A 12995-nucleotide genomic window follows, 5' to 3' on the forward strand; every position below is an offset into this window, starting at 1 on the left:
TGTTTCTTTACCTTTCCAAATTTGTTGTTTCCTTCTCTTCTGTTTTTTCCATTTGTTTCTGTTCGTTGTTTTTTTTTTTTACAATATAATAATGTAATAGTAAGAGCATCGAAACACGAGGCTATCTGATTTGTTTGAGTATTTATCAGACTGCCGAGTGTTTTGATGTTCTTTCTCTTTTGTATCATAGTCAAACATAAATACACATTCCCTGTTGTCACAATATGAAACCCCAGAAAAAAAGTACCAATGAACGAGCTTCTAAATATGATATTTCTATCGCTTTCCCTTTCTTTGCCGTCACAATAAGTAAACCCCGGCAAAAATGAGCCAATCAATGGGCATGCTCTGGAGTACGGGTAACTTATACCTGCACTCCAGTTAACGCATGCACTGTGCATGTATATGTATACGATTATGTAAAGTCTGTGATAATTTTCAACAGAAAGATCCCCAAACTGTGATACAAAAAGATTTTATTTCAATGCACCAATGATTATTCTAAATTTGTTGTTTGGCAATATTAACCAGTGACTCATTAATTTTCGGGAGCTTTTTCGTGAGTTTCCATAATTTATTACGATTTACTAACTGTTTTTTTAGATAAAAAATACATTCTTGGTACTTTGTACCTGCGTCTCGATAGCCTGGTGGTAAGTTTGATAACAAAGCAATCGAGAAGTTGCAAGTTCAAATCTTCAACTTTTTTTTTCAGATTTCTTTGATTATATTTTGTCATATAAAAATTATGCAGCATAAGTGGATAGATAAATTCTTTAATCTCTGGTGTCTTTTCTTAAAAGAAAATAATAACTTTAAAATATAGATGTAACGTCACCTCTAGGAGGTGTACTGCTTCATTGACTGCCGTACTGTACGAGCGTTCCGTAAAGACGGAATTTATACTTATCAAGTTATCTAAAGTTATCGCCCTTTGAAATGTTTACGACGTTTGTAATCACGTTTTGCGGATGCAGTCCAGGACTGCCGTTACAAAACATACAAATATAATAGTCTTATGGCCCCCTTGGTGTAAGTTTGACCTGTTTTTGTTACTTCTATGTTTTATGATAATTGTTTACATGTAAATTGTTTTGATAAGATCTTAATTTAGCTTGTATAACTGAATCTACGGTCAAATTTTCTAAGGCTTCAATAAAAGCCAGTATACGGTATAGATTTGTCCGGTCGAAGGTTTAGGTCAGAGTTCACTAAATTTTAGGTTGAACACCCTATGACTGTTTTATCATTTAGTAAGCATTGTATAAGACTGTGTAATATTGAAACTATAGTGTGAGACTGATGCTGTAATTTTGTGCAGATAATTGTATGTTAAGGTGCATAATACTTATGGTATCTTTTCATTTGTATTTTTCAGTGATTTACTGATTGATTGATTATATACAAGGAACAGTAAAGTTAAGAACTTATCAGCGTCTTTGTTTATAAAGTCCTGGACTTTCATAGTAAATCAACCACACACCAGCCATGGCAGACTTGAATACGATGCAGACAACTGACACAGAAACTGAAGAGAAGAGAGTGAAAAGACTTTACAGAAAAGTCAGAAAAACTGTATGAAGAAAATGTAGAAAAATAATAGAAAGAAACTAATGAGTTATAGAAGAGAAATAGAAAGAGATAATACTGGTGGTATAAGAATACAGAAGAACTGGATAAAAATGATTTTGTTGAAATGCGCAACAAATTGAACAAATTATTTATGACAATTATGATTATGTTCAAGAAGTATCATAACTATCTCGAAAAGGAAAAGGAATGAACAAAGCCTAAAAATGGAGTTAGCAAGCGAAAAAGGTATTTATAACGCAAACATGCTGAAAAAGGTCGTTATGGATTTTGACAGAAATAGAAATGAGTATATAAAGAATTTGTATCTGTTTCACATCCCAAGTATAAGGTGGGGCCCCAATTTTTTTAGAAACTTTTTCAAACCAAAAATGCATCAGTGTAAAATCTCCGAAAAAAGTAATATTTAATTGAGAAAAAAGGCGAAGCCTTCGAAGCGGCGAAAAACAAAATGGAATACCGAGCAAAAAAAATCTGCCTTAAAAGGAAAAAAAATGGCTTCACTAGACACAAAACTATCCTTGTTGAACAATGAGAAAGAAGTAGCTATAGAATTGACAAAATTAGAAACTCTCGAGGAACATCTAAGTGAAAAACTCGCATTCTGAAGCAAGTGTGAAAATCAGAGATATTTGGAAAAACAAATCATTGTAGACTTAGTGATGTATCGGGTTTACCAAGGAGAATTAATTTAATGACACCAAAACCAGCTATTCCACAACGTGAGCCAATGTTTGACGAGATCTCTCATTTAAATCCCAATGCAAAACCGTTTGCACCACAGTTGTCAGATTTATCTGTGTTCCTGTTGAAAAGGACTTGATGATTCAACGACTTAACACTTATAATGATAAACCAGAACAATTTCAACTCTGAAAGCAAATTTCAAGAACATTATGAATGGAATTGAACGCATCCACCGATGGAAAAGTTAATCTATTGTTGATAAACTTGGTCCCAGATTCGAAAAGGAAAGGGGGCAAAAAATCGCACAGCGAAAACCCCCTAAAAAAATCTAAAGCCCCGAATTAATAGGGAACGGTTTTTTTCCCAAAGATTTTGGGGCTCCGGAAATTTTTAGAAAAAATTAAAAAGGATGACAGTTTTCCACGTATTAAAAATAAATAGTGAATTATACGGACTTTGCTGTTTTTTGTCGGAAAACGAAAAATTAAAAAAATATGAATGGGTTTTACCATTGTTGGTTTTTGAAATCGTCAATGGAGTCCCGACCCCTCCTTTTAAAAAATTTCCGTTCCAATTTGAACAAAAGGATGTTAAAGGCCAAAAAATTACAAAAAAAGCTAACCCCGTTTTTTTCCACCATTCAGGGGTATTTTGTACCCTTTCCCTTTATGAGAAAATTTGAAACATGTTTTAAAGATTTGCCGGGGGTTTTCGTGTCCTACTTGGAAAGTTAGAGAAAAATAGGTTTAAAACAAATTTTTGTTCGTGTCAGAACCAAACTGGTTTTAAAGTCAGGGAAAAATGTAAAATTTTTTGCCTCTCATGGGACATTTTGTAGAGTTCTGGCCCAAAATGGTTCCCCGTAATTAAAAAATGCCCAAATTTACACATCTTAAACAAAATTTTATGACCAAATTTTTTCAAAAAGGGTCGGGCTCAGAAAAGTAAAAGATTCCTAAAAAGGAATAAAATTTGTTTTAAAAAGGGTTTAACTCCCAAAAAAATACAGTTATTCCCGCACTTTCAAAAAGGGCATGTTTAGGGGTGTTTGGGAAATCAAAAGCCAATCCTGGGAGACTTCACTCCCTTTTAAACGGAACAATCAACAAACGGGGAGTGATCGTCCAAGGGGAAAAACCCGGTTTAAAAACTTGGCAGGGAGGGGGCCTTTCCCGCCGTAAACCCCCCCCGTAAAACCCCATTTTAAAAAAGAAACCCCCCCCTAGTCCTGGAAAAAATGTAAAAAAATTTGTGGTGATTTGGTTTTTTTTTGGGGAAATTTGTTCAAAAACATTGCTGTAAAAATTAATCCAAACAAACCCTTTCCCAGGGTTTTCAAGGTCGGTGTTTCGTAAATTGGGTTTATGATCAAGCAAAATAGAAATTGTGAAGGAAAAAGTTTGAAATTTTTTTAGCAATAAAAACCCCGTAGGGAATTTAAAAATTAAAAGAACTTAATCAAAGTTTCAGTCCCCTTTTGTTTTAAAGGCGAAATATTGACAAATGAAGTTTCAAATTTTAGATGGGCAATTTTGTTCAAAAAATCCCAACCCTTTTAGAATGTGTGCATTCCGGACCGCGGTTGGGAAAAACCCCCACCGGATATATAGTAAAATACCACCAACACCTGTCAGATGTCCCCATTCCCAGGTTGCGTGATGACTGTGAAATAGTGCTTCTCATAGGACGTGACGTAGCAGAGGTGCACCATGTATTTGAACAACGTATATCCCCTGAGAAGCCAGGTGCCCCCTTTGCTCAGCGTCTAGGTTTTGGGATGGGTAGTCATTGGTGAAGTTTGTTTGTCATCGCACAGACCACCAGTACGGACTATGAAGACTTATGTTTGCGAAAGTGGAAGACCGTCCATATTTGAACCATGTAGTAATAAGATTACCGTTAAACATTGTCACCTTGACCAGGTCGGGGCTAATGACATTTTTGTTCATACAAAGAATGATGATAAGCCAGGCTTATCTTTAGAAGATAAGGAGTTTCTTAAACTTATGGACACAACACTTTCATAAAAAGAAATTTGGTACGGCTTTCAACCATTTCCTTTCGTTTCGCCCCCCATCAAAATTACCCGAAAAAATCGGGTCGGAAGCCTATCGAGGGCTGACTTTTGAAAATTCGTTTTAAAGGAGATCGGGCTTAAATTTTCCGAGCAGTCAGATTTTATGGAAAATTCCACTTAACAAAAAGGGTATTGGAACGTGCTCCCCAAACTTGAAGGAAAAAAATGTTGGATCTTCCCTTTTTTGGTGTTTCACCCGAAGGAAAAGGACAAAAATTTGTATTTTTGGGGGGATTGTTTAAATAAGTTTTATGGAGTGTCCCTTTAACGCGTGCTCTTTAAATGGTCCAGATTTTAACAAATAGCCTGGGTGGGATTTTCTGATGGGGATTCAGAAGAGATAAGGGTAGGGTATTGGGGAAAATGAACAGATGTTTTTTCCCAAATTTCCCCGGGGTTTAAAGAAACACACGCAAAATTTCTTACGGTTTCTCTTTGGGATGAAACACGGTTCGATAAACCCTTAAATTTAGTTTTTGCATGGTGGTGCTGGTTTTTTGGGGAAAAAGCCCCCCCACCTGCGTGGCAAATAAGGGCCCCCAAAAATAGCCAAAAAAGCTGCAAGAAAACCCATTTTGGTTTAAACTAATTTTTAGATTTGTCTGTAATGCCCTTTTTGGGTTTTATTGGGGTTTGGGCTTACTTTTACGACGGGGAGAGAAACTGATCGTTACTGGGCTAACACCCAAAAAGCTTACAAAAAGAAAGGAAAACCGGTTTTTTAAAAAACTGGTGTAAAAAGTACCAAAGGGTTTTGGGAAACTTTATTTAGGAAGGGTTAGTAAAAAAATCAAAACTAAAGATTTTCCTGGGACATAAAAGGAAATGGACCCTTTGTTGGGGGACTTGATGATGATTCATTTTTAATTTTTAGCTTGGGGCGGATGAGAAAAAAACTATACTAAACCCCCAACTGTGGGTCCCAAATTTTCAAAAGCCTTTTTCGATCCCTTAGGGCTTTTTTTCACCTTTTTAAAGAAAAATGGGAAAATTTGCAAGGGGGATAAACACTGACAGTGTTTTAGGATTGGGAGAACCATTGCCTACTTCTGAAAAAGAAAATGGTTGGTTTTTGGGGGTTTTAAGCTGCAAGTTTTTCAAAATTTTTAGGTACCCGAAACCCTTTTTTCCAGTGTGAAATTTTTTCGTGAGAAGGGGTCTTCCTATATTTCGTGAGCTTCTGAGGAAAACTATTTCCGTGTTGCATACCCTTTAAAACCGTTTGGAAATGAAAGACCAAAAGTTTTTATGGGGTTCGGTAAAACCAAAAATAGCACCCAAACATGGAAATAATAAACCCAGATTTAAAAACGGGTTGGGGCAGGTTTTTTGGGGGTGGGAAAATTTCTTTAAAAAGATTTTGGTGAAGAGTTTATCCCTTTTTTAAACCTTTAGAAATTAAAAGTACCACCTTTACCAAATAAAATTTTTACTTGGAAATTTTAATTAAAAAAGACCCGAAAATTTATGTCTTTTAGGGAAAAAAAAAGGTTTCCGAATTTCCCTTTAAAATTTTCCAAAATACTCAAAGGAAATTTCGTAAAAAAAAATGGAAACCCGGGTGAAAAAAGTACCCGTTGGTTTTTAAACCTTTTTTGAAATGGGGGGCACCCAAAAGGGTTTTGGCTACCTTTGTTATCATTTCCGAATCTTTTTGGGGGCAATATGACCCCCAAAATCCCAAATTTAGGTTTTTGGTTCGATTTTCCGTGACAAACTTTAAAAAATGAAGTTTAAAATTTTGGAAAAAATCGCTTTGAAAAGTTTTTCAATTGGAAGGGACTTTTCCTTTGTATTCTAACTCTGTTTTAAATTTGTCCCGGGGGTTTTTAAAAAAAGAGGCATACTTCTAAATTTGTGGGCAATTGTCGGGCACGGGATATTCCTTTAGAGGAATTTAAAGCCAAAATTTTTTAAACAAATGCAAAAAGGGGAAAAATTTCCCCAGGAAATATTAAAGTTTTGGGAATTTTGCAAAAAGTTTTCCAAACAAAAATTTAAATTGGTTTGGGTCTTTGGGGACCATTTTTTAATAAAAAAAGAAGAAAAATTTCGGTTTTGGGGGGTAAGGGCCCGAAAAATTTTTTCAAATCCCCAAAGGGGAAAAATCCTTTCTTTACCTGGACGTCAATACAGCTCTTTATGGTTTCGTGCAAATTTTCATGAAAAAAGGGCCCCCACCAAGGGCGCAAAATTTAAAAGAAGGGGCCCTTGAAAAGCCCGGGTTAAATTTGGGTAAAATGGTGGCAAAAGATGAAGGGTAACCTTAAACCACTTTATGGGGTGGGGTGCCGTAAACCAGGGTTCCTTTCCCCTTTCAAATGATGTCTAATTACCTGCTGATAGAAACACCTGTGCCCCCCCTTTACCTTTTTGGAGTCGATGTGTTTGGCCCGGGAAAGTTATTAAACCCCTCGTTAAAAGGGGGGAAGTTTTACTCAAAAGTTGGGGGATTTTCCCCTTTTTCTTGCTTTTTCTCAGAGCCATAACATTGGTGGTGAAGAGATGTATTCGGTTTTCATTGGTCTGGACGATTTTCCTCATAAAAAGGTTTCCCGGTTCCAAAAAAATTTCGATCGACGGGGTTTAAATTTTTTTGGGGGTACGGAAGAAAATTTTGGGGGCGAAGCTGTCAAAAGTTGGGAAAAACAGAAAAATTTTCTAACTTTCCTAACGAGTTGGAAACGTTTGGATTTTTAACCCCTTTATTTTTCTCAATTTTGGGGGTGTTTTGGGGGAGAATGTAGGAGTTTCTTGGGGTATTTTGGATGCTTTTTACTCGAAAAAAAAAACAAGGACCTAAGCATGAAGGGGTTGTCAAAAAATTATGGGATGGTTTGTGGCAATTGTGAAAGCGAGACCTTCCACCCGTTAAACAGCCCGAGAACCCCCTTTTTCTGTCCCCCCCTGTGTTCTTCACCCTAAAAATGCAAAAAGTTGTTTCAAAGTTCGTCATTTAGATACAAAAAATATGTTAAAAACACAGTGGGTGCGTTCCAAATTTTAGCTTTAATTTTTGGGAAAGTGGGGGAAATTTGGAAAAACTTGTCACAATTCAACCCCGGGAAGGGGTCTGGAAAAAACTCTGAAAAAAATTTGTTAGGTGTTTTAGTGCTTTTGCGAAAATCGGTAATGAAAAGACTGGCCCAAAAGGCTTTTGAAAAAAGGGGTTCAAAGTTATGTGGGTTGTTAGGAAAAATGTTCTGTAGAAGTTATGAAAAAATAAAAAATAAAATGAAAACCTCGGGGCCAAATTTTTTGAGCATTAAAAAATCCTTTGAGTAAAATGTTATTCCAAACAGTGGTTTATTTTCAAATTTTAGATTAAATATGATTTTTCTTTGGGTTTTAATCAAGAATTGCCATTTTGACTAAAGCATTATATTGTTAATATAACAAAGAACTTGAGATATTTCCAGTACAATTTATGTGATTTTCTGTACAGAACTTATCCTTTTGATAGAATTGATTTATAGTCACTATATTGCATTGTTCAAACACCAGGTATTTTTGCCAAGTGTATGAACTTTCAGATTTGATGAGCAGTACATATTTGTAGAGTTTCTGAGCATGAAACTATGCTTGTGTTTATATACAATGATGTAATCTTATGGTACAGTAACTGGGGCATTTAATGGTATAGTTAGAATTGATAAAAGTACAATAATTCTCACTAGTCAGTATTTTGTATTACAATTTTTGAGCCTACATTTAGTTGTTATTTTTCTGTACGGTTGCTTGCGATTTTTTGTATGATAACTTGCGAGCAGAAATTTTGTTACACCTTTGCAATTCCTTTGTTAGATTTTTGTTTTGCAAGTATTTGTTTATGTCATATAGTGATACAATTCAAAGTAAATTATATCAGGCAGGGAGTGTAACGTCACCTCTAGGAGGTGTACTGCTTCATTGACTGCCGTACTGTACGAGTGTTCCGTAAAGACGGAATTTATACTTATCAAGTTATCCGAAGTTATCGCCCTTTGAAATGTTTACGACGTTTGTAATCACGTTTTGCGGATGCAGTCCAGGACTGCCGTTACAAAACATACAAATATAATAGTCTTATGGCCCCCTTGGTGTAAGTTTGACCTGTTTTTGTTACTTCTATGTTTTATGATAATTGCCTACATGTAAATTGTTTTGATAAGATATTAAATTAGCTTGTATATGTGAATTTACGGTCAAATTTTCTAAGGCTTGAATAAAAGCCAGTATACGGTATAGATTTGTCCGGTCGAAGGTTTAGGTCAGAGTTCACTAAATTTTAGGTTGAACACCTATGACTGTTTTATCATTTAGTAAGCATTGTATAAGACTGTGTAATATTGAAACTATAGTGTGAGACTGATTGCTGTAATTTTGTGCAGATAATTGTATGTTAAGGTGCATAATACTTATGGTATCTTTTCATTTGTATTTTTCAGTGATTTACTGATTGATTGATTATATACAAGGAACAGTAAAGTTAAGAACTTATCAGCGTCTTTGTTTATAAAGTCCTGGACTTTCATAATAGATGTATATGCACATTTTCATAGTTTTGATTTGTACAGTCGTACAATGGATGATTGGCAAGCACAAAAACTTAGTTATATAAGTTTCGAAAAATATAATTAAAAACAAACATTAAAAATAATGTTTCATTAAGATTCGAACCTACAACATTTAATTATAAACATAAAGTTTTAACTCCTTACTAAACATGAACCATGTATACCATTCATAAAATATAAGTCATATTCCGTATCTTCTGTCCACAACGGATATGACTTTTATAGAACGTAATCCGAATATAACTTAAAACTTTTTTATTTGTGGATCAAATTTAACGATATTCTGCATGTAAATCATTTTATTATTATAAAACATCTTATCGAGAAAAAATCATAAAAAATAATCATTTCATAAAAAATAAGTCATATTCGGCATCTTCTGTCTGCCACGGAGAATGTCAGACGTTTCACTCCCAAGACATTTCACTATTGAGACGTTTCACTCCCAAGACGGTTCACACCTAGACGTTTCACTCCCATTTTGTCAATTGTATGGACGTTTCACTCCCAATTTTTTAGAGATGTTTACTAGAAAAGTTAAAAAAATTTTAATTTCATTAATATCAAACAGTGTAAAAAGGAAATTCATTATAATGTTTCATTAAGTCTTAAACAATGAAATGCGAAACATGTGTATAAAATAAATTATTTTTTAAAATTATTTTCTTCATCAATTTATTAAACAGTAACCATTAAACAAACTTAAGTAATTGTGGTGTTATCTCATCGCCTAATTAATTGTATAAACACTGAGACTATCAACTAACAGTTTGACACCACTATTAAATCAGTTGTATAAACACTGCACTAAGCATCAACAGTTTACTAATCAGTTGTTTATTGGACTATTAAAATATTTTTTGACAACATCCAATTTAAACACAGAAACTTCTCCATAAGTAGCAATGCTACGCTCGCTAGATGGCGCTGCGCAACGAAGTGCGCAGACCAATGAAAATGTCTGACCTCAATAAATCGGGAAACCCATGACGTTTTTGCCTGTAAATTATTCTTAGACAACAGTTCGTTGGTCAGTAAAAATAGTTGCATTTATAAATAGAAACATTAATTAATGTGTAACCGTATTTTTATATCGTTGAACCCGCACCTTTCTAAACGAAATCAAATTGGAAAGAAAAGATTTGCAAATATTTTTCACTTTCAAACCCATTACACTCAAGTAAATGTGCGTTTCTTATGAAATAATTATCAATCTTTCGAATATACCCTTTAATTTCAACATTGGACCTGGACAAAGTATTTATTTTTGAAGATTTGTGACCTGCGTGCAATAGTGTACCTTATCTTGGACACTCATTGAAAACAGCGGTAAATTTGAGAGCAATCCGAAAGTCGTACTGTCAACTTCCTGTTTGTGAAAAAACGAAACAGATTATACATATTTCAGATATTTTCTGCGAGTGAAGAAGTATTTCCCTTAGTGTAAGTTGTAATAATGTTGCAATAACTCCTGTTTTATAAGAACTGTTCACAGTTTATTATGACAATGCTCAGATAAAGAAATATGGCCAGTTTTCAGTGATTGGGTCAGTGGGTGGGGAAACGAATAGTTCTGGCTTCCAAAACTTTATAAGCCGCTTTTTAACATTTTTGTTTTTCATCAGATGCGGCATTAAAGTTTTGGATTAGACCCGTTACGAAACCTAACCAGAATAACCTAAGTTGATTTATTCTTGTTTTTCACTTGCAAATACACTTGACCCGATCAATTCTTGTGCATTTTACGGTAAAACAATTATTTAAATATCGTTCTATACCAATTCAAGTAATAAAATATTAATACCGTCATTAAAATTGCCATTTTAACTGTAAAACATCAATTTTCGCCGACTACAGTCGGCCATGACATTCAAGTGTCAAGCGAGACCTCGTATGACGTCATTCGCGGGAACAGATTTGAATAGAGTTGTGTACTATATTTAGAACAATTTGTTGACATGATTTCAATATTTTTATTCAAGATAATGTTTTTATTTATTTTCATTAATTTTTTAGTATTTAAATATGATTTTATTGAATATAACAGTCAGTAAATAACCTTTTTCAACATCTTAAAAAAAAGTAATCTATAAAAATATTGGAGGCACATGGGTTCATAAAGGTCAATCTCGTAATCACGTGGTCAAACATTTTGGCAATATGGCGGCCAAGTGCCGAAATTTTTACCTGTCGGAAACTATTAGGTAGTTTATGTTCCTAATAAGATTTTTATTTGTCCATCCTTCGCTTATCAACAGATTATATATTGTTTTATCAAGGTATGCTTCACTTTACTTCGTGGCATGTGCGATAAATAAATACGAGCGTGTCAGATTCCTGGCACGATTATTGGTGGACTTTCCCTACGGGGTTATCTTCAGCGTTCACGTCATGTCATATATATAAACGGGTACGCTGAAGACCTTAAGCTAGGAAACGAATTGATATTGCCATTATTGGCACTGAATCAGTGATTACTATACACTAGGCCATTAAAATTAGTGTTCTAAAATTCTGTTTTATTTATTTGATATGCACGATGTAACAGTAATGACATGGTGTTTTATTTCAGTTTTTTCATGTTTCAGTTAAAATTTCTTTAAGTTATATTGCATAATTTTAAATATTAAAAGTATCTTTACATTGTAACTCAAAATTAATTTTTTCAACAAACAAGAACTTTTAGAAAATGATGATTGTTTCAGACGTATGCACAAATTTAATGGACTATTGTTGCTTTTTGCAGAAGTTTGTAAAATGTTGTTCAGTTTTACGTAAAAATCTATAGATTTAGGTTATTTTGCACAAAAACTTTGTTGTTAAGGTGTTTGAATAAAATATGTCAATTCTGACCAATTATAACAATGGTCACATGAAAATACGCCATTACCGTGAGCTAAGTGATGACGCGGAATTAGTGATGTTGAGTATAATGAATTTTAGTCACAAAAAATGATTATACATGACAAATATTGAAAAAGACCCAAGTATATCATAAGTATCAAAATAATTTTGGTATAAAAAGGGAGTGAAACGTCAAGGTGTGAACCGTCTCAATAGTGAAATGTCTGTCTACCTGCCACGGATATGTCATATGACTTTTTATAGAACGTAATTCGAATATAACTTATAACTTTTTTATTTATGAACCGAATTTAACGACATTTGGCATGTAAATTCATTTTATTATTATAAAACATCCTATCAAGAAAAAATTATAAAAAAATAATTACTTTTTAAAAAATAGGTCATATCCGCGGATATGACTCATATCCGGTATTAAGTCATACCCAAAAATAATTACCTCATTTGGTTTCATTTGGAATTAATTCATATCCAATTTTAAATCCAACACTCCATATGGAGTAATCTTTATCTAACTAAATACATCAGTATAAATATATATATATCATTCAACACGTAAAGTGTATCACATCGAGATATACGTATAAAATATTTAACACCAGTAACTGAATAACACTGCTGTAGAGTTGGCGATGATGCCGGAACCGGAAGTTACACATATTTGTCAGCGAACGATAATAGTTTAATTGACTATGCTATATGCTCGGAGGATTTATTTCCCCTGGCTTCAAATTTTATAGTACATTATGATTTATATTCTTTTTCACCACATTGTCCTATCCAAATTGATTTAAATGTAAATAGTTATGAACAATGTAATGTTACAAATAATAGATTCTACTATATTATGTGAAAAAATTGTATGGGATAATGAAAAAGTTGATTATTACAGAGACGTTATATCTGCTGAACTGTCTAATATAAATGACATTGTTAGTTGTATTGTTTCAAAAGAAACTAATGTTAGCGCTGGAATAAATGAAATATCTAATATTTTGTATGATAAAACTAAAAGTGTTTTTGGTAAAACTACGTGTAATAAAATATCCGCCTGTGGAACCAGCTTCCAGAGCACCTAGTCACAGCAGTCAACCTTGAGGCTAGTCATGGGGCCCTAATATGCCGGAGTCGATTTTATTTTTAACATGTTCTTCTTTTAAATCTGCACTTATTCGCCGCACATCACTTTGTACATACACCCTGTACGTCAATGCTCCAGA

General features: G+C 33.9%; 1 protein-coding gene across 1 annotated transcript in view; it reads right to left on the reverse strand.

The window, feature by feature from the left end:
* The window catches only part of LOC132754029 (uncharacterized), a gene marked incomplete at its 3' end in the record, with an annotated part of 32571 nt that extends 19819 nt beyond the window's left edge, over positions 1-12752 (reverse strand). The window contains exon 1 of the mRNA XM_060744616.1: positions 12215-12752. The remainder of the gene's footprint in view (positions 1-12214) is intronic.
* Positions 12753-12995: the final 243 nt, after the last annotated feature.

The sequence above is a fragment of the Ruditapes philippinarum genome, unplaced genomic scaffold, assembly GCF_026571515.1.
Source record: "Ruditapes philippinarum isolate M1 unplaced genomic scaffold, ASM2657151v2 ctg9565_1_1_1_1, whole genome shotgun sequence".
In the NCBI taxonomy this organism is placed as follows: domain Eukaryota; kingdom Metazoa; phylum Mollusca; class Bivalvia; order Venerida; family Veneridae; genus Ruditapes; species Ruditapes philippinarum.